The sequence below is a fragment of the Punica granatum genome, chromosome 7 (assembly GCF_007655135.1).
Source record: "Punica granatum isolate Tunisia-2019 chromosome 7, ASM765513v2, whole genome shotgun sequence".
Classification (NCBI taxonomy): domain Eukaryota; kingdom Viridiplantae; phylum Streptophyta; class Magnoliopsida; order Myrtales; family Lythraceae; genus Punica; species Punica granatum.
In genome coordinates this window covers 6,623,909-6,647,522 of record NC_045133.1, presented here as the reverse complement: position 1 = coordinate 6,647,522, position 23,614 = coordinate 6,623,909, and the positions used below count along the sequence as shown (strand labels likewise).

Below are 23,614 nucleotides of genomic sequence, written 5' to 3'. Positions count from 1 at the left end.
GTGAGCTATCCTATGCTCAAGTTGTATAGTTTAATAGAAATTTAAGATAAGAGATTAAAAAAATTGCATTGAGTAATCCTACTTTATATTATATAGTCATTTAATTGCGTGTTTAAGGTATAGGATATTTTGATTCGATTTCGTTTTATTTTTAACATTTTATTGGGCAATCGCAAGTTGTTCAGCTGTGGATTGCGCACGCGCCATCTCCAAGAGATGAGACATAAACAAACAGCACGTAGAGACTACTGCTAATTGATTGTGTTCAACCTAATGAAAAAAAGCACATGAACAAGATAAGTATTTTGACGAAATAGGTTATTTTCGCTAGTCTATCAATACAGGATTTCGATACATGATGACAAATAGAATCAGTTTTGAAGCTGATTATCCATTTGTCACCATGAAAGGTTCCTGCGAATCTTGAAAGAAAACCTAATCGAAATTTACTCACTAATTTAATTTAATTTTTATTCAATTATTTTTCTACTAGCATTTTATTTGGATGTTAAAGGCTAAAAGCAAATATGTGCAGATCGAATCTTTTGAAATAATAAAAGGCGACGAACAAGATTATGAGAGAGTTGATGAAAGCTGTAAAGCATCATCCCATGGTTGCAGCTCTTATATGCGACAAAAATTTCTGAAACTCAAAGAGTAACACTTTGTTATCTCAGAATAAATAAATTTACTTATATATCGCTATTCATTTGAATTCCTCTCCATTTTCATTTTTAAGGGATATATATGCCATTATTTCTTTAATTGTTTCTTTATGCTATCCTTTAATTTCATAATAACATTTTTTTGTATTGATTTGTGGACTTTACCTTATTGTGAATTCAAATCTTTTAGGCATTGTTATTAAAAACGGACCGGAACGGTTCAATTGGGAACTAGCACCTTGTTTGGTCCGGTTCTATTTAAGGATTGGAATTGCATGATTGGGCCATTGAACCTATAAAATCGGGCATTTTTATTGTGAACTCACCGAACTGATATGAACCACATCGGTTTAATGTGGTTCCTTTTAATTGGGAAAAGTTCAACGGGCATATTCTTGGGTAAGGATATGAACTAGAGACCTCGAGTAGAAGAGTTACCCCTCTTACCATTTGCGCTACAAGTACTATTTATCAATCTAGCTAATAATATAACCCTTTATCAGCCGAATTACATAGGTCACTGCATAGAGCAAAGGCTTGTCAATAATTTTCTTTTATTAATTAATCCTAATTAATGGAATTATTATGTATGTACTATATTTATTGCACTGTTCAAACTAATATATGTATAATTTAATTTAAAATTAAACATGTCGTCCGACCTATCGAACTTCGATTGGACCCATAAACCCATGAACCCATCCGGTCGGTTCATTGTCCGGTCTGATTTTAATAACACTGCCTTTAGGGCTTCCCAAAACATGATCGGAGGAAATTTTTTCGATTCAATCATATGTGAGATCAAAAGAATTGCTAATCCTCCTTTATATAATATAGCCATTTAATTGACGAGTTTGAGGAATGTAATATTTTGATTCAATTTCTTTGTCTCTTTAACATATTATTGTTGGGCTATTGCAAGTTGTTCGGTTGGGGATTACACACATGTCATATCCAAGAAACGAGACATAAACAAACTGGACTTAGAGAAGCTAGGTGATTGTGTCCAAACCAAACCAATAAAAAGAAAGCACGGAAACACGATAAGTACTTTGACAAAGCAAGTTGTTTTTACTCATCCATCAATGCACGATTTCAGTAAATGATGATAAATGGAATCAGTCTCGAAGATAATTATCCATTTGTCGCCAAGGGAGGTTCTGTAAAACTTTGAAAGAAAAGGAAATCAAATTTTACTCACTAATTGAGTTCTATTTTTAATCACTTGTTTTTTTTTACTATCATTTTTTTGTTGAATTTTCTTTACTATCATTTTTTGGATGTTATAGGCTAAAAGCAAATATGTGAATATCAAATCTTTCAGATTAAAAACAGCTTGGTAAGAAGGATCAAAGCGTTGGATGTACTAAAGGACAATGAAGATCACGAAAGCGATTTGATGATGGTCACGGATTGTCAACTTGTGAATGTGAGTGGACAAAAAAATATTGGAACTTGGAGTGTTCAAATAAGAAATGTACTTATATATGTCATTGATTATTCCAATGTTCGTTAAACGGTCCTTTCTTTTTTCTTAGGGATATTTTACATAGGGTCTAGATATATACAAAGCTCAAAATTGCATTCAGTTCTAATAATTGGATATGAGATTGAAGTGGTTAGCAGATAGAGCATCAATTATTGACATAATTTTGACCATATTTATTTGTGTCTTAATAGATTACTTCTAGGCTATTACGAGTTGTTCTTCTATAGATTGTAATGCAAACTTCAACTTTATGATCGTAAATATCGCTTGCAAGGATTAATCGATTATAGCAAGCTGAAGGAAAAGAGATTTAACTTTTGTTTTACCTCATCTTTTAACACAGGATATTGCTAATTCTCTTGCTGTATATATTAAAGTTGATGAACAACATTTCATAAAGTGATTACCTAAACCAGCAATGCTTGCAACAATCAGTATAAATGGTCTATTATCAAAAGGGAGAGGCTTCATCTCGCAAAAATGGTTGACAAGGACATTAGATCTGCCGCTTTGTTTTCGAAGATCAAAAACTTGCCCTCAAGGCAGTGGAAGATCTAGGATAGTTGAAAGCGAAGTTTAAGGACACAGAGTCTGAACTTCCGAAAACCTGCTTGGGTTCACATTTTAAAGGCTGAATAAGAGGATCTTGAGGGATATTTTGACACATTGAAGAAAAGACTAGCACTTGAAGAATTTCAAAGAGGATTGTAATGTCGAAAGTGCAATCTTCGCCGTGGAGGCTGGAGACCCTATTCCAAAGCCAACCTCCATAGAATCCTTTTCGCTGCAAGTTGTACTTGTTAGTTTGAGAATGATACTGACAGTGCCTTCCCTCAACAGGCTCTGGTAGAAGAGTCTTATCTCTTTGTTACCTTATCCGTTGAGTAGGCACCTATCTCCAGTCGTGCTTGGTCGGGCCGGGAGATGGTTAGCAAGAATTTTCCAATCATTTAGTCCTTTACTTTTTAATTTCCTTTTACGAGATGTTTAGTAATCCTTTCCGTACAAATGTTTCACTAACTTCATCTCTCTCATATAACTCTATAAGGTGCTATTTTAAGCATTCATTGGGAATTGATTTTTACAAAAAAAAAAAATCGCTATTAGTCATGTCTCCCAACGAAATGAAATTCAAGCAAAATTTTTTGGCCTCCTATCATATCCTAGGAAGGTTAGTGTCAACAACTCGTTTTGATCCACCGGTGTTTGGGACCTCTCAAGCATGTCTGGGCCAGGATCTCCCACCATTTTATCAAAAAATGTCCTGGCAGGCCCCGGAACACTATTCACCATCGGGTCAACTAGATGGCCTTGAGAAAGATGATAAAAGAAGTCTCAAGATTTCACCCAGAGGCCCTAGAAGCCTTCAAAGAAGATCGACAACATGCACACCAGCTCAAGCAGCCTAATGCCCGGCTCGGAAGGGCTCCCGGATCGATGATTCACCGGGTTTCTGGGAGATAGATAATATTGGGCTTCAAAAATATGTCATGACCACTAAACGAGGAACGACCTGATAGATCACTCTCTGAAATGCGTCTTCTCAAGCCAGTGGACTCACGAGCAGGAAAAATGGCCCTTCTTGCGAGGCTCTCGAGTCCCTATCTCATCAAGCCAATTGTTAACACTCGAAGTCGGGCTTAGCCAGTGCTAGGGAGTTCCAGGACCAAGGAGGACTCGTCCAACCGATCTCCAGAAGTCATTTACACCTCATGAGTGACTTCCGAGCAGGAGAAAGACCCGTCGGCTCATCAAACCAATTGCGGGCACCGGAAATTAGGCTCAGCTAGTCCCAGGGAGTTCTAGAACCAAAGAGGACTCTTCCGGTCGATCTTCGAAAATCATTTACACCTCCCGAGCAGCTCCCAAGTAATTGCAGGCAACTTCCAATAGACTTCCTAGATCGCTCGATCACTAGGCCACCTGAAGATACCTAATATGGGGTTCTACCAATTCCTCATGATGCCAAACAAATGAGGAGCCCTTCTGAGCACTTTTCATAAATCATCTTCTCGAGTAGATGGACTCCAGAAGCAATCACGGTCTGTAACTTGGCCCATGAAACTGGTTTCGACACACTATCATCCCGACAAGCCCCAAGCGCTCCCTGGACCATCCAGGAACCTTCAGTAAGGCCTTGAGCCACAAATTCTACAATCGAATTTAGGTCAACACTGAGTCAAGCTCAGGTCAGCAAAAGTTAACCGGTTGACCTCGACAGTAAAGCATATCAAAACGATCGGCACAGAACGCTGACACGCGGGGAGTCGACATAAACGGTTAACTTGGCTGAGATTACCAGAATCAATCAAGACCGATTCCCGAGCCTCCGAGCCCTCAAGTTATCGGTCCAAGCGAAATGCATCGATATTGAGCTCAATGGAATTCTCTCCTCGCCGACATCGATAATGCACCGTCCATTAGGATCACAAAAATCGAACGCGCAACCGATCGAGACCCGAGCCTCCTGGACTCCCCAACCTCACCCGTGGAGCCTACGACCCTAGCCATGGCCAGCCAAGCCTTCTCTTCTTTCTCTTTTCCTCATTTCATGGAGGCTTGCCCCATAACAAGAGAACCAAAGACTACATCCCATCTATCCCTTCTTCTTCTTCTTTTCCACAAGAATTGGATAAGGAGATGAAGACCACTCTCTAGAACTCACTCTCTCTAAACCTCAAGATGTCTCAAATCCTCTCAAGCCTCAAGACCTCTACAACCTCCTCCCATGGCCGAAACCACCATGGTTTCGATGAAAAATCGGGCAGCTTTCCGATGACCGCCTCTAGACCCTACCCGAACTTCAAACAAACCACATATCCCATACGTAATCGACCTCCTGAGTCCAACCATGGCATCCGTTTCATCATTTGAGACCTCTAACAGCCCACACTAGCTTTAGATAGTAGTGGTCTCCCTCGAGTTTTTTCATTTTTTCGGCGAGTTTCCTTCCTCCACGACAATGGCAAATTGTGCCTACGCTTTGATGGCCTCCCTCCCTCTCTACTTTACCTTTCCTTACAGGTCATAGGCCCCCCGAACCAGTCCTTGTACCCACAAGGCTCGGCGAACCCAACGACCACCTGAAAGCCCTCTCGGCTCCACTATTATGTTCAGTTCTGTGTTGAGCAATTCTTGTACCTCCTGCCTGCTCTGAGCGCTCAGCCACCTCACCCCGGAGAAGGTATCACACCTAGAAATGAAGAATCGTGTATTGAAATTGCAGGTATGAATATGTACTGAAATGATACGGTGACGTAAAGCCGTTCGGGAAGAGTTACAAATGATGACCACCTTTGCTCTTATAGGCCGTGGCCTAGGATGACCTACTCTGAGCAACATCCGATTTTAATTGCCTAAACAAGTAATGACTAGCAACTAAGAGACACTAATCATGGATCTTCCTTATTTGCTTGACATAGTCTCGTAAATAATCAATATCCTAACTGAAATAGAGAAATTACCCCAACTAGTAATTAATCTTGCTAATCTGCAAGTAGTAACCAAATGTGTCCACGCCTAGCTAGGGAACACAATCCCTAGCTGCCGTGTTGAACCTGCCAGCTTTTGATATGGCGTCCAGGTTCGCGCTCAGTCCTCACTTGGAAAGATATCGCGGCTTTCCTTCCTTGAGCTGTCAGCCCCGCTCCCAGCTGTCCAATCCAACCGGGTATTGCCGGGAGCTGCGGGTCGGTTTCCCCGAGTTGGGTCAAGTCACGGGCCTCCCCTGTGATTTGGGCCTTGCTCGCTTGATTGTCCGAGTAATGGACCTCATAATTTAGATCCGAATGTGTCGATTAAGCCCAATTGCTCGCCACGTATCGCACGGGCTCCGCAATTAATGCGAGTGCGAAAATCAGGCGTAAACAACTTCATACTGTTGATTCCATTATCACCTCATCTCGCAGCTGGATCCTCGACCCTATGCCATTGACTTTGCCTTTGGATATCATCGACCCTATGCCGTTGACTTTGCCTTTGGAGTGCTCGACTTGGATTAATTGGCTGGACGAATGAATGCATTTAGTTACCAAAAACAACAAATAAATAAATAAACGAGGTTCAAGTATCCTATGAGCTCAAAGAGTCCCTTCTTTTTAAGGAGTCATTGAGATGTCCTATATTCCGATATCAGATGATTTGGAATGGGAGGTAAGCCATTTGCCTTACCTGTTCTTTTGTTCCTCCTAGCTTTCTTTTTCCCTTTCATTATCTGTTTCTCTTCCCCTGCTATGCAATAAAGAGATTGATCTTGCAATTTGAGTTTACACATGAGTGATATCTATGTCGATTGTCACAATATGTTAACTAGAAAGACAATCTCCACCACATGAAACGCATGCCGATCTCCAAACACATCATTGATATTTGATAGTATACTAATGCCGCAGCTCCATACAATTCAGCAGCGCCTCAACCTGAGGAGCCCGAATTAAGACTACGATGAAAATAACCGATAAAGTGAATCACTTTGAACTGTGACAGGCATCAACAACAAAGCTGCCCGACATATTCAGTGCCCATAGGGCATACGAAACAAGCTTAGATCCTATCCTACAAAACTTGTACTCTCCTTCCTTTACAAAAGGAAAAGAGGGACTAAGGACAGGCCGCCATGTACTTTACTTTGATCTAAAGACGTCCAGGTTATTGCTGTTTTGATTTGTTATGAATGTCCCAATGCTCTGATCTGACTTTCACTTTCTTGTTCAAAGTTGTGCGTAAACATTGTGGGAACAGAAGCCCGAGTATGAGCTTTATCTGCAAATCCAGTATCAGCCAAGCAATCTTTGAATAGGTTTGGGTTCTGGCTCGTTGGATTCACGCCCATCTGCCTCACAAGTGCATCCTTCTTTAAAGAATTCCATCATATTCGGGCCCTTTTTGAACTGTGCCAACTGCCAATCCCTTTTGCGCTATTATTAACCCTGCTGCTGGCCCCCTAGATGGTAGCCCTATGTAGAGTGACATGATATCGGGCCTTGTGGAAGCATTCGCCGCTCCATTGATTGGCCACTGGAACATTCTAAGTTTGGTTCATGAGTCCTTCCAATTGTTCCATTAGATCGATTGACGAATCGAGCAAGTAGCAGGACTAGTTGCCCCACCCAAATCGAGCAAGTCGGGAGGAATAGGTTGCTGAACAGTTGTCTTTGGAGCCCTTTGTTGACTCGCTACAAGCGGCTTCTTCTCTGCTCTAGATGAGCCGCCTGTCCCAAACAATAAGTCTGCAGGCTTCTGTTTCTCCAACAAAATCTCAACGTGAGGCTTCCTGAGATCGGAAGAGGTCTCCCCAAATTTCGGATTTGGAGCGCCACAACTTTCTGCTGGTTGGGATGTCGAAGACTCATAACCGTAAGTGGGTCTGCCCAACTTCTTTTGAACACCTTCAAGTAGTAGCTTCACCTCACCTGACCCTGGTGCTGGTGAGGATGATAGTGAAGCAGAACGGTTCATGGAATAAGACGGCTCGGGAATGGCAACGAATTCAACAGATGGTAAGTTAGAGTTTGAAGGAACCTTCGGCTTTAGCGGAAGTGATGGCTTGGGAAGCTCATAAGCCTCGAACCTGAGACTATGGAGGGAATTAACTTCATGCTCATCTTGATTTCCAAAGTAGGTTACGTCTAGCGATTCAGCACGCTCTTTTTCAGGAATATAAGTCTGAGCTCCATTCTGGAGTGACTCCTAGACAAAACTGTTTATGAATGAAAGACTTGTATTGACCTGCAGCAAATTGGCCCAGAATTCATTAATTTTCTACCAAAACATTGGAAATGCTAAAGAAAAAGATAGAAGCAGCATAACGGCAGGCAGCATTTTGAAGATTGGAACCTTCAAACATTTTGGCTAAGCAGACAACTGAGCCAAAGTGAGAATGATTGCTGAAGAACAGTAAAGATTGAAAAAGAAAAGTCTCATTAGCACCGTTATCGCCTTACTGAAAAGTTATGTAGCTAAACGGCATGTAATACGGAAACGTAAATTCAAGGAAAATTATAACCCGAGAGGGATCAAGAAGAAAGTAGTGATCTTCATAACATACTAAAAAGACTAACTAAAAAGATTTATTTTGTCAAATTAAAAGTGCTAATATTGAAAAGAGGGATGACCTCAATGTCTTCGCAGCATGCGTCAACTGGAATTACACCCTCCACCGTCTGAGCAACTGCATGAGTGCTTGAAGGTCATAGTCCTGCTGCTGTATATCTGTTGAGCGGGGCGTTGCTAATTCATCGATGAAGGATTGACACTGAACACGGAAAACACAATTTAATGCCATTATAACCAGATTGTACGCTAACAAGGACAGAGAGAGAGAAGCTCTTCACCAGTCTGAGGTTTTACTGCTGTAGGAAAAGTGAACATGTAGGGGGGTAGGAATAAGCAAGTTCGAGAAAATCTACCTCAGACAGCATATTGACTTTCCTCCTAGCAGCTATGTCGAATGCATACAACTTCATGATTGCTGTAATAGCATATGCCTTCAGCAAGTGACATTAGCAGCACAAAATTAGTGGAACTATAGATCCATAAAAGAGAATCTCACTCCGCTGTGATCTTTTTAAATGATCCTTATGAACAATGTTATCGCTGTGAGCCTCGCCCCGTTGCTGTCTAGTAATTTGCTCAGACTGATTTGTTCATACGGGTATAGTTGTTAATATGTTAAAGGCCTCAATGCAACCATTTGGACTGTTAATCCCGTAATCGAGTTTATTCCTAGGCCCGAGAATAATGATTTGGATTGTTTAACATATTCTAGTTTGCTCCCAAATCCGAAGCACGTGCAGGAGGGCTAGTAATTTTTTTATGCAGTATTGGGTTATGGCGATATTTGTCATGCACTTTTGGGCCGGGAGACTTTTCATTTCGGCCCTCTAGCCGGCCCATTCGTACGAGAAGAGGCTAGGAATCCCACACTATTTCAAACAGTGTCGGATTGGAATCCCTTTTTGACTTTGAGCCAGCAATTCCACCATTATTAATGAACAATATTGGAATAATTCATAAATACATGTGACATAATTTAGATAGATATAGTAAGTCTTGCAGTTGCTATTGATCGAGAAGGAAATCCAAAAAGAACATTTTGGTCCAAGTGCCCGAGATTTATATGAAAGCACGTGTGCAATCAAGTAAATGAAATTAAATAAGATTGCGAAGACTTCTATCAAAATTTTTAATGAATTATACTTGTAAATCATATAGCTTTTATTAATAAAATCTGTTAGAATTTCCCCGAGAAAAGAATCTTGCAAAACAATGGGAAATGAAGCCATCAACTGTCCACATCCCAAAGTCAGAATCTAAGATCATGAATTTGTACGTATATATATGATAACAATTATAAACATAACAATTATAAACAGCTTCATCTCATTGAGTCAGAAATTGAACATGTTGGAATTTAAAGAATTGACCCGAACCGATAAGATTTTAGGCTTACTTGGTCGAATCTCTCAATTAGGGCCTCCAGGTCGGGCTGAATGATAACATCCTACAAGATAAATAAATACCGACAGTGGGTCTTGCTACTAGGTCGAGCAAAGACCGCTAATTCCATGGCACAAAAACCCTCTTGTACTCTCTCACTTTTCGGAACAAGAACTCTCTCTCAATTGATTCATGATACGCTCACTGAAATTATCTACTTATATTCAGTGGTTACAGATCCGATACCGAATCCCATAAATATCTCTAAATTTCTCTAGATAACCATAGTCATGAGACAATATCTCATGTGGTTAATCAAGTCAGGTCGGATCGAGTCCCACAAGGGTGGATCCTATTCGGCTCAACCCGAAAAATCCTACATAACATATATAAAGCACGAGCTGCCGGCCTTGCAATACATGATGCCCCCGTCACCATTCTCGTTGAATGACGTAATTATGAAGGTAAAATATTTTCCTTATTAAAAAATAAATATATACAGAAGAAAAGAAAGAAACCCACATCTAATGTATTATGCAAGCATATACTTGGTCCACCAATGGGTAATAATTATGCTAATAAAATCCTTCTCCGATAAATAAAATTTTCCAGGGTCGTATGAATCAGAGTAGGTTTGATCTAAGGGATCATCGTCCTAAAGGGATCTAAAACGGATCAGTTGTGCCACTTTGCTTAGCGAAACATAAAACTGGTTTTGTGGCTGCCTTTTCAAGGGTTGAAGCTGCTATTGCCAGCTGCTGGATTGAAAATGATCTTTCGCCGCTTCACCCGGTAGCAATGAGATTGGATATTTGTAAACTCAGCATCGAATCAGAACCACGCCGTAAAGATCAATACGTCCAAGATGAGCATCTCGCGGACTTTGTATCTTGAATGGAAGTATTGGAGATAGTACTTTGTCATCACGAAATATTACTTGATAATGAATGATTATGATAGTTCATATTTTGTCAATAAGAGTATATTTTAGACTTTATATTTCCTAGAAGAATCATTCGTACTAAGAGACAAACCTCACATTATTTCCCAAAATACAACATTAGGCGGAGGAAACATTATCCTAACTAAAATGGAAAAATGCATAAATCAAGAGAATCAAATGAGCGACTGTGATGGCAATTTCATAAAAATAAGATATATATATATATATATATATATATACTCTCGTGGTACTTTTTTTATTCATTAATTTTATAATATTGCATTACGAGGTTTAATATTTAATTTTTTATTAAAATTACCGGAGTACACATAAAAAATAATTCTCATAATTTTTAATATTAAATGAAAATTTCAAAATTTAGTTATGTAAATACAGTAGACTTGAAAATTTTAAAAATGTTATGTCAAATCGTATTTTGTCAGTAATATTTTATTTAAAAATTAAAATTAGATAATCTGAGTTTATTTTAAACATTAGGGATGAGGTCATTTTTGGTCCTCAACTTTTCATACCTTTTTCTAATTTGGTCCTAAAGTTTTTCGCGGGTTGGATATCATCCTCTACCTTTCCCGATTAGTGTTGATGTGGCAGTTAAATCAAATAAAAAATAACTTTTGAAAATAAATAAATGATTTAGATGGCAGAAGTTATAGGAGGGGAGGGATGGTGAGGCCCCTACCGGCCGCCACTACCCGACCAGGTCGCCAATGACCTCCTGAGTCGCCAGCTGCTGGCTGAGATCTCTCAATTGAGGGGATAGGGGCCTCGCGTACCAATTGAAGATTCAGCAGCAACTGCAGCCCCTGCTTCCTTAAGCGGAACTCTACATTGAGGAGTTACTCTGTTGCGATATATAAAAAATGATCGATTTGAAAATGCTATAAAAAATGAAATGTCATAATATTATTTTTTATACATGTCGATCAACTTGCTATTGAACTTTTTTTTGGATTCGATAATTTTCACAAAAAAATTTCAATGTATTTCACTAATATTACATAATTATTATTATGAGAATCAATTCGGGCTGTGGAGTTTCCTCACTTGAAAAAAAAAAACTTGGGACGTAGGTATCCGATTAAAACATAGAAAGCCCATCTTCCAACCCCCCTTGACCAATTCTCGCGTTAATTGCTGTTTCTTCCATTCATTCCTTTCAGGATCAATCGTGGCCTGACACTCTCTACCGGAGATAGAAACGAATCTGTTACTTTGTACAAATGTGTAAAAGATGTGCATGCCTTTGGCTAATTTGATTCGCCAGGGAGAAAATCCAGTGGCTCTTTCCATTGTACAAGCAAAATTGGTTTAGCCACTTTTCTATAGGTTGGCGACCACCGCTCCCCCTCCAGCATCGCCGATTACCCTAGAAGTCACTGGCGACTTAAGAGGGAGAGAGGTGGCAGCCGGCGAGGCCCCTCTCCCCTCAATAGAGAGATTACAGCCAGGATTGAGAGTCCTAGATTGAGCAAGGAGGGGGCCTTGCTAATGGCCACCTCTTCCCCTTCAAGGTCGTTGGCAACCCAAGAGGTCACTGACGACCTTGCTGGAGCAGTGGTGGTGCGCCCGCAAGACCCCCACTGCCCCTCTCCCTCTTCCTGCAAACTAGGCGACAACAGGGTTTTCTTTTTTCTTTTTTAATTTTTAGAAATATCCTTTTATTTAATTTTAACTGCCACATCAGCATATTGACAAAAAAAAGCACTTATTGGGAAAGGTTGAGGATGATATCCAACCCAAAACAAGGTTTAGGACGAAAATAGAAAGAAGTATAAAAGCTTGAGGACCAAAACTGATATTTTCTCCTAAATAAAGTAGTTAAAATTTGAGAAATTAAATAATATTAAAATTGTAAAAGAATGTAAGAAAATTTCATTCAAATAATCTGGACATTCTAAGGCCATTGGCTCCGGCCATCTCAGCTTCGGTTTCATATACCTTAAAACGTTGAATTTTTTTATATTTTTGAATAAATATTTTACCATACTTTCTAATGTATATATTTATCTACGGAACATAGTGCAGATCTCATCAACTGATTTAACCATATTGCAAATCGAAGATAATAGTAATAAGCTGTGATCAATCTAACTATTAAAAGATACTACAACTATAGTGGCCAAAAAAAATTTACTACTCCTATAGGAGAGAATAATAAGGGTTAATTGTTTACGCGATTTTGTTTTATACATGAAGATCACGGAGAAAAGAATTAAATTTATATATGACGATACTTATCATTCTTTCAAATTGTTTATTGTTCTTATTGGATTTTCACTTCTCACATCCTAATATTTAATAATATATGACTAATTTATTGAAGTTTTTTAAATTTTTATATCCTCGCATATCACACGGCCAATAATTAGCCTATATATAGTAAACTCTCTTTGTCTCCCTAATATATATATATATATATATACACACACACATACAATCACGGTCAACTTGGGACAAAAGGTGCAGGTCGAATTCTCACTAGCCTCATGTAAGTTAAAAACCTTTTCTTTTGGCTTAATATTATGAGAGTGATAGGAGATAACGGGCAAATGTGCTCTGTGCCTTTAACTTAGTATGCGGGACCTTTTATGCATTCGTTGGTTGTTAACCAATATCATACGAAAAAAATATTATGTGAGACTTACACATATATTATGATATATAACTCTTTATTCAAAATTGGATATAGTATCCTGTGATATTCTGAAACTTGTACATGCCGTCTTGATTGTGTTATTCTCGTCTAATATTTTCTCTAGCAGGTATGTACTAGTTGACAACCCCTGAACAATTTCTCATCAACTTGCTTCTTAGACATGTAATGTAAAACGTTTGATGTACTCCACCGAAAAAAAAAAATTGTTTGACGTATATTTCTTTCCAACAATTTTCAAATAACCACGTGCATTAATATACATGTGTCTATCGTGCTTTAAGATATATGTGTCTATATAGATATGCTTCCAACCATTCGGGCCTAACAGCTCTTCGTTTCTCTAGAAGCTAATGCAGAAAATTGCCCAAGTCATACAGAGCTCGATGGGATTGAGTCCCTTCGATATGAGCTTGCTGAGATAGGAAGGAGTCTCAGGATGTCATTTCGAATCCCCACCTCGAGCTTCTGAAGCAGTTCGGGACTGAATCCCATGGTTGCCGAGCAGTGCGCGAGGGTAGAGTCTAGTATATAATATAATAAAGCCGAATTGTGGTAGACCCGGTCAAATTACCTCAAAACGCTCGATTTCTGGATAGAATTTTCTCCGTCATTTTAGTTTTCTTAATTTTTATATTAATTTTTTAATAAAAACGATTTTTTCTGTTTTACTTTTCAAAGATATTGTATTATAAAATTCGATCTTCTTTGTTGCATTATTTTCTTATTATTTTACTTTCTTTAAAAAATTATTTTACTTTTTCAAAAAAATCCGAGTAGTGTCTAAGCGAAGGATGACTCGAATCGGGTGTGTGAAAAGAGGTTAGACAATCATCTGAGAGCTCGACCGATCCCATGGCTATCTCGAGGACCATTCGGTCCTCCCGAGATCCATCAGTTCGGTCGGACCCGACCCCCGGCTCTCTTGAACTCGCGTCGCTTTAATTTCAATTTCAGTCTTTCTTAAAACACACAGTGAGCGAGAGGATTTGGCCAAACGCAAACAGACCGAGATCATATTATTGTATTTGTATTTATTAGTGAGAGTACATCGTGAGGAATTTATTTGTACATTCATTCTTGTAATAATCCCGATCGGCGAGTGAGAAGTTCAAGAGTCGGAATCGGTCGAGTCGGTTTATGAGTCCCCGGGAAGAGTGAAACCACACAAATCACGGGCCTATTCCACACGGTGAACCGGTCATCATGACCCCGGTTAATCGAGACGCAAGGACGACGGACCGATCCCCTGACGCAACGATCCACTCCTCTTTCGACCTCTTAGACCGAATTGGTCGCTTTCTCGAATTTACGATATCAAAACGTGCAAGATGTGCGAAACTTAACTCACGTGGTAAATAAACTAAAGGCAAACCTTAGACAAATTAGAGTACCGAAAGGGTGTGCGGAGAGTTAGCCCTGCGTGTAACAGAACCCCCGGATTCGGAATCTTTGGGTTCGTAAACCAAATGCCTCAGCTACTAGGTGTATCCCTTATCCCTATACCCGAGCAACTCACCGATCCTCGACCTTCTAGTCGTAAATAGGTAGTGGCAACTCATTCTCATGCACGTCCGTACGCGTCTCTGAAAAGGTGGATACTTGCATGCCTTGCGACTGTGGCATGCAGCGATCCCCGACGAGATGAAATTAATCGTTACTTTTTGTCAAAAAGTAACGGTTATCATTACAATTTTATTTATGACATTAAATCAATTGTTACTTTTTGTCAAAAATTATTATTATGATGTATTCTTCTTTAATAATTTGTTATATTACCACGTATGGCATGGTATTCTCCTCTATATGAGAAAGAGAGAAAATACTTCAAGAATCAATTAATAATATGGGAAAAGTCGAAAAGACAATGATGAAAAAATGTCTAAATGCATTCTAAATTATGCAAGATTAATACTTCATATTGGGCACCTTGTACTTATAGGCATTACAATATGTCTCATGACCTTTTAGGGTGTTTATGAGAGTAGTAGAGAATAGTCGGTTAAAACTCGAACACCATTCGTTATTAAAAAGATCAGAGAGAAGAGTGTGGCTGAATTATAATTGTTCCGTAAACTTTTAGAGTTTTCATGAGAGTTGTGAGAAATAGTTGGTCGAAATTTCGATACCTTTTGTTATTAAAAAGGAAAAAGGAAAAATACATATAAGTAGTTAGCCAAAACTCGCATACCCTTCATTAATAAAAAGAAAAGAAAAAAAGAAGAATGTGATCGGATCATAATTGCCCTAGTGAACTTATAGGGTGTTCGCAAGAGTCATGGGAAATAGTCGGTCGAAAATCGGATGCCTTTGTTATTAAAAAACACATATAATAAAATATAAATGAAAAAATAAAAAACTAATATAAATTAAGAGAGAGAGAGAGAGAGAGAGAGAGAGAGAGAGAGAGAGAGAGAGAGAGAGAGAGAGAGAGAGAGAGAGAGAGGAGTAAGTATGAAAAACTGGTCCGGGCGCCACTAGAGGGAGTTGGACTGGTTTTATATGTTTTATAAAAAGAACTGGACCAGTTTTGTATGTTTTATAAATATAAATATTACATTGGTATTTGTCATATAATATTTACTATGCTTATATGGAATTTTAGATAATCTTTTCATAAATATATTTTTGCCATAAAACTATAAAATTTATAATTTAAACAAAGTCAATATGTATTGTATTATATATCAAAATAGCAATTGTGTAATTTTTTTTTTATTTTGTGCATAATGTGAGATTGCGCTCTAGTATACTTAAAGAAAAAATTCTTTCAATGATCTTATTTCAACGTGAGAAAATATCCATTAAATTTTGCCAACGACGAATAAATGTAACTATTCGAGTTAGAAAACGAAGATAACGGGCAAAGTGCTCTCTCATTCAATTTGTATGTGCCATGTGTCATGCATTCATTGGTAGTCAACCTCTAGCGGTCATACCATGAATTAGTTGACAAACAATGAAGAATTTCTCCTCTGTTACCAACAAGTTATTGATTGAGCGGGTAAGAGGCAACAATCCCGTAAAGAGTAGAGCACAAATTCGAACTTCGGAAAGTAAACTAATGTTCCATCTCGGGAATAGCGAAAACAACATCTCGTTAATTTTTAATCCACCAAAAAGAATTTCTCTTCAGGTTGCTTGTCAAACATGCCAAACGTCTAATGTATACGGCAATATTTTCAAATAATCACGTACATTATACGTGTGTCTATAGATCAGCTTTCCAACTTAGCTCGCGGGCTTAACAGCTCTTTCCTAGTGCAAAAGAAGAAATGGCTCAGCTAGTCCACACAGAGCTAGATGGGATCGAGTTGCTTCGCAACAAACTTGCAGGAATAGGAAGGTTCAGGATGTCATTTGGAAACCGCACCTCAAGCTTCGGAAGCAGTACGGGACTGAGTTTCACAAAGGATGATGGTGATGACTAATACGACCTCCACTGGGTTGCCATCGAGAGGTTGCCTACATTTGAGAGACTGAGGTCATCGTTCTTTGATAAGGAAGGTGGTTTGACGCAACCGAATGGTTGTTGATATTACTAAGATTGGGGCTGTAGAGCGGCAGTTGTTCATAGATAAGCTCATCAAGCACATTGAACACGACAACCTGAAACTGCTGCAGAAGATTCAAGACAGAACAGAAAAGTAAGCCTAGCGTTTTCATGTTATCCAATTAATAGAATAAAGTACGGGCACTTAGTCATAAAACTTATTGGAAAGTCCGAGGTTTTACAGTTGTGGTTTGTGGTATTTTAGTACATGACCTCCTATCTCTGCTTATCTGTTCTGTTTGTTTTTGTTCCATGCGTGCAAAACATGTCTTATGATATTCAACTTTCGATGAGTCGACCAACTGAAATTTTGCCTTTTCCTATCTGTTTCTGTGGAACTTGTTCTGCAGGGTCGGTGTTAAACTGCCAACTATTGAGGGGAGATACAGAAACTTTTGTGTAGAAGCAGACTGTCAGATTGCTCATGGAAAGGCACTCCCGACACTCTGGAATTCTATGAAATACACCGTTTCTGTAAGCATATTTGGTTCCTATAAATATAATGGCTAATCAAAACGGGTTACCGAGGAGAAACTTACTCGCAAGTTCACTTGGGCCTTTCCAACAGCTCTTTGCTAGGTTTGCATGTTCAACGAGAAATGAAGCTAGGATAAGCATCATCAATGGTGTGAGCGGAATCATTAAACCCGGAAGATTATTCGTCACTAAACAACATCAAACTCGAACCGGGGAAAATCGTTTGCTGAAAAGTCCTCATAGAGCTTCAAATTCTGTCCTGAATTTGGATCTTGTTCATTGGTATGATAGTGCAAGAAGCCTCATACTATCGATCGATCTATCACAGGATGACACTATTACTCGGGCCTCCTGGATGTGGGAAAACCACCTTCCTGAAGGTCCTTTCCAGAATTCTACACGAGCCTCTAAAGGTTTCAAGCTTCCTCTGTACTTCAGAAGAATATTCTGTATAAACGTGGTGTAAATCAAATTTACTTTCCCAAACTAAACTCGTTTTACTTTATTCTTTTTTTTCTCCTCTTGAATTGTCATCAGGTGACAGGGGGGTTACATACAATGGGTACAAGTTAGATGAGTTCATACCTCAGAAGACTTCTGCTTATATAAGCCAATACGACCTGCACATTCCTGAGATGACTGTTAGGGAAACATTTGACTTCTCAGCTCGATGCCAAGGCGTTGGAAGCCGAGAAGGTGATTTCTTCTCTGTTCTCCTCCTTTTTCAAAGTCAAGAATGTGTTAGGATTCTGAAGGGCCAGTGCCAACTGACAAGAAAAGATTGAGCTTGTCATATAATCCATCAGTTTTGCTGAATGTGAAAGTGCTGATGTTATTGCTCTGTTTAACTGTGAAGAGATTATGAAGGAGGTCAGCAGACGGGAAAAGGAGGCAGGAATCTTTCCCGATCCCGATATAGATGCCTATATGAAGGTAATCGAATAGAACAAACTTTCAAATTTAACAGTGGGGTAGTTATGGGTAGGGTGAGAGAAGAATTTCTTGAAGCAATAAGATCATTTGAAGTTTCCACAATGTGTTCGGATACAACCCCGAAGCTGATAATTCCTATCACTCTGTGCTGACAAGCTGTTGCTGTCAAAGGAAGAGAACTCTCCAAACTGAATATATCTTGAAAGTAAGTAATTTTCTCAAGTGAGTTATGTGCGCGCTTTTCATTTTGACATGTAAGCAATCGGTCAGATCCTTGGGCTTGATATCTGTCCCAACGTACTGGTTGGAGATGCTATGAGGAGAGGCATTTCTGGTGGCCAGAAGAAGAGACTTACTACAGGCAAGTGTCAGGTGGCAGATTTTCTTCAAAGCTCGTCGGCATTATTTACTGAACTGAAAGTTTAGTGTGAAATGTGTGCAGGAGAGATGATCGTAGGTCCAAACAGAGCTCTCTTTATGGATGAGATAACAAATGGTTTAGACAGTTCGACTGCATTTCAGGTCATTGCTTGTCTTCAGCAACATGCGCACATGACAGATGCTACCATACTCATATCCCTTCTCCAGGCTGCACCTGAAACTTTTGATCTGTTTGATGACGTGATCTTGATGTCAGAAGGAAAGGTTGTTTATCACGGTCCTCGGGATCATGCCCTGAATTTTTTTGAGGATTGCGGGTTTAAGTGTCCCGAAAGGAAAGGAGTAGCAGACTTTCTCCAGGAGGTATCATGTCGTATAAAGTACACTTAATTTTAATATATCGAGCCTCATATTCTTGATAGTGAAGCACAAGTTGTGTGGTTTATTCTTCAGGTTATCTCTTGAAAGGACCAGGCCCAATACTGGATGGAGTCCCTCATAGTTTCATATCAGTCAACACATTCTCAAGAAAATTTAAGGAATCCTCCCAGGGGAGAAAGCTCAATGAAGGGCTTTCAGACGCATTTGACAAATCCCAGAGCCACAAGAACGCTCTTTCTTTCAGCCTCTCATCTTCTCTTTTGAAATGGCAACTTCTCAGGTCATGTATGTCCAGAGAGCTTCTCCTAATGAGGAGGAACGCATTCATCCACATTTTCAAACCTATTCAGGTCACAATATTTGTAGTTTCGAGAATCCTTTTCCGAGTTATTATGTAGCTGTTATTCTGTCTTCTGTTCTAATCATTGTTCTGGTAGTACAATCATCTGATAATATGATCTCTGTTAATTTTGCAGCTCGTACTTATTGCAGTAATCACGATGAGTGTGTTCCCTCGGACCCGAATGTCCGTAAATGTTTTCCACTCGAACTACTACATGGGGTCTCTCTTCTTCGCGCTTGTGATACTTCTTGTGGATGGAATTCCTGAATTGTCCATGACCGTTTCTCGGCTTGCAGTGTTTTATAAACAGAAAGAACTTCGTTTTTACCCATCTTGGGCTTATGCTATACCAGCGTCAATCCTGAAGGTTTCTCTTTCGTTGCTGCAATCTGTTGTTTGGACTTCTCTCACTTATTACGTGATTGGTTATACTCCCGAGCCAGGCAGGTGAGTTCCTTTTGGAGAACACACCAGTCATCTCCTAACTTTCCCTTTATTTATTTCCAGTTAATCTGGAATCCTTTGGCCAAAAAAACAAAACAAAAAAGGAAAAGAAAAAGAAAAACCGGAATCCTGGATCTATCCCTCCAATCAATTAAGTGCCAAATCTCTCTCATGTTTTTGTGATCTCTAGGTTCTTCCGGCAAATGATTCTTCTATTCGCCCTGCACTTGGCGTCAACGTCCATGTTCCGTTTTCTGGCCTCAATGATCCAGACATTGACAGCTTCGACAGCAGCTGGGAGCTTTGCGATATCGATTCTGTTCTTGTTCAGTGGCTTTGTAATCAATAAACTTAAGTATGCTTATATCTCAGGATTGTTTCGTTTGTGTTAAGAAGTGTTTCAGATATGACTTGCTCTTCTTCTTTGCAGCCTCTATGCCAGCATGGCTCAGGTGGGGCTTCAGGGTCTCACCAATGACTTACGGAGAGATTGGGCTCTCTATCGACGAATTTCTCGCCCCAAGATGGCAAAAGGTAAAACTCTCTCGTTCAGGCCTTTGTTCGGTCATAGAGAAAGGTTACACATTTCCTGTTTATTGCTCTGAAAATGCTTGTAGTTGAACGAGGAGGAGGACAAGTCTTTGTGCTTTTATCGAGAAAGCATATTCTCAACTGCATCCGGAGCATTGCATATTCCTATAACTGCATTTAAATTGGTTTTATCAGATGCTCCCAACCAATGAAACAATCGGCCAGAAAATCCTCAGAAGTCGAGGTCTAGACTTTGATGCCAATCTTTTCTGGATATCTGTTGCTGCCTTGTTCGGGTTTACATTACTTTTCAATATGGGATTCACCTTGGCAATAAGTTTCTTGAAGCGTAAGTTTCACTTACTTGCAATTATACTTCAATTACGTAACAATAGAGCCACCAAAGTCTCACTAGATCAACATAACATGCATTCAGCTTATGGGAATTCTCCTGCTATCATTTCGCACGAAAAGTACATGCAAAGCCAAGGAGCAGCGAAGGATGCTAGTGAGCCTCATTTTGAAATAGAGGAGACGAACAAAGACCCTACTGAAGAAGCCATCACAATAGAGGTTGAACCTTTTGTTCCCAGACACTGTCTTGTCCGAATCAATCTTATATGCAAATTTGCTTCTTCTAATCATTCTGAGTTGATATGGTTATCTTATAACAGACAAGATGATTCTACCATTCACGCCTTTGTCGCTTGTGTTTGAGAATCTTCAATACTTCGTAGACACTCCTCTGGTAACCACGATAACAATTTTGTCATTTCAACCTTAAATATGGAATTGAAAATTTCTCCTGATTTTCCTTTTTTGGGACTATTTTCTAAGGCACTTAAAGAACAGGGGTTCACAGAGGAAAAACTCCAGCTTCTATCTGATATGACGGGTGCTTTTAGGCCCGGGGTTCTTACAGCATTGATGGGGGTCTCTGGGGCTGGGAAAACAACTCTTATGGATGTTCTCTCAGGCAGAAAGGCTATGGAATATATCGAAGGAGAAATAAAAGTAGGAGGATTGAGGATACCATAAGATTCAGAAGACATTCGCTAGGATCTCAGGCTACTGCGAGCACAATGACATACTTTCCCCACAAATCACAGTGAAAGAGTCCGTCATCTTCTCCGCTTAGATGCGTTTGGACCTTCAGATTGACTCCAAAACCAAAGCAGTGAGTTTCTGTACATGACTAGCAGTTTGGTTTCAGAAAACTACTCATATAAAAATCCAATCAAACCAGCAATATGATCGGTTCCTGGTCCCGACTGTCAGACTGGCAGGAAAAGACCTTTTTTTTGTATATGAAACTGCTTACCAGGAAATTTTCCTGCAGGATTTTGTAAATGAAGTTCTGGAGACCATAGAGCTCGAAGGGATCAGGGACTCGCTAGTGGGGATTCCTGGTGTCAGTGGCCTATCAATGGAGCAGCGGAAACGCCTAACTATAGCAGTGGAGCTTGTAGCAAACCCCTCCATTATTTTCATGGATGAGCCGAGCCCACAACAGGTTTGGATGCGAGAGCAGCTGCAATCGTCATGCGAGCAGTGAAGAATGTTGCCAATACTGGACGAACAATTGTATGCACCATCCATCAACCCAGCATTGACATATTTGAGTCATTTGATGAGGTACAGCATACTATTTGAAGATCTAAAAGAGAACTACAAGAGATGTCCTTACGTACTTTTCAATCAGCAGGTTTTGGTAAAGCACAATTAGCATCCAGTACACTCGACTTTATATCCAGACGAGTTACAAGCCTAACACTTCTTGTCTTTCTTTATCGTGCTTCAGTTGGTTTTATTGAAGGCTGGTGGCCGGATGATTTACTCCGGGCCCTTGGGAAAGCATTCGTGCCGGGTCATAGAATACTTTGGGGTCAGCTTGCATGATATTGTCAATCTCCTCTATTGTGTCTCTATAATATCTTAATTTAAACTGTCATTTCTCTTTTATATATACTTGACAAATGACAGAGCATACCTGGGTGGCGAAGATTAGAAATAATTACAACCCCGCGACATGGATGCTAGAGGTGACTTCTGCGTCTGCTGAAGCTGAACTTGGAGTCGATTTTGCTCAGATATACAAAGATTTGCCTTTACACCAGTAAGTTCATTTTCTAGCTTTGCCTGCACTGCAAGGGAACAAGATCAAACCAATGGAGTGAAATAGATCAACCATACCATCAAAGTCTCGAATTGAACAATGACAGTCCAAACTGTTTCTCTCATATAGGAGCAACAAAGAGATCGTGAAGCAGCTGAGCACTCCGCCTCCCCTTTCAGCCAACCTCCATTTCCTGAGTGAGTTCTCACAGAATGGGTGGGGCCAGTTCAAATGGTGCCTTTGGAAGCAGTACTGGTCCTACTGGAGAAGCCCCTCGTACAACTTGATGCGGATCTACCATGCTCTTGCGGTTTCTCTGGTCTTCGGCATCCTCTTCTGGGACCAAGGGAAGAAAATGTAATATATCAAAAAATCATTGAGCAAGGCTAACCTTTTTTTCTCTTTTGGTGAGATATATATTAACATTTCTTAATTCATGTTCTGTTTCCTCTGGTGTAGAGATAATCAGCAGAACTTATTCAACATTCTTGGCGCGTTGTACGTAGCAGTGACGTTTATTGGCATAAAGAACTGTGCATCAGTCTTGCCTTATGTTGCCACCGAGCGAACTGTCATGTACCGCGAAATGTTTGCGGGGATGTATTCCCCATGGGCTTATGCAATTGCACGGGTGAGTAGATTGAAATGCAGAACATTTGTAACTTATCATAGCAAATATTAGAATCATATGCCGGAAGAACCTAGAGATTGCACAAACATAAGAAAACCTCTTCGGCTTAGAAATGCGAAACGCCGTTACATATTTCTGATTAGCGAGAACAAGACAGAATTGGGATCTCGTATTAACATGATATCATCTGAACTTTGATATATCCAAATGTTGGAAACTCACCTGCCTGCCTCGGGCGTGTACCCATTCACATAGTAAGTGGAACAAGCCCAAACAACTGATTCGAGCAATGAAAGCAGAAAATATGTAAAATCAGATTTTGATTTTGAAAAAGAGTGATATAAATGGTTATGTATAGGGCCCACCCTTTGATTTTGTATGAGTTATGTGATTTTAATTTTGAAAAAGAGTGGTATAAATGAAGTCCACCCTTTGACTTTGTATGAGTTATTTTATTTTGTTGTGAGTAGAATTAAGTTAAAGTAAGATTTTAAAATCTCACTTTGAATCCAAACGAGGCTCTTGGGTACAGCGTAAGCCCAAGCAAGGTAAAAGCAGAGTTCCTTCTGTTTGTAAAACACTGTAAACCGTGAAACAGTGAAAGACAGTTCCGGAA

At 39.6% G+C, this 23,614-nt stretch overlaps 1 pseudogene; it reads left to right on the top strand.

Moving 5' to 3' along the window:
* The first annotated feature begins 16,483 nt into the window (after positions 1-16,483).
* On the top strand, positions 16,484-23,353 carry LOC116214350 (annotated as a pseudogene).
* The last annotated feature ends 261 nt before the right edge of the window (positions 23,354-23,614 follow it).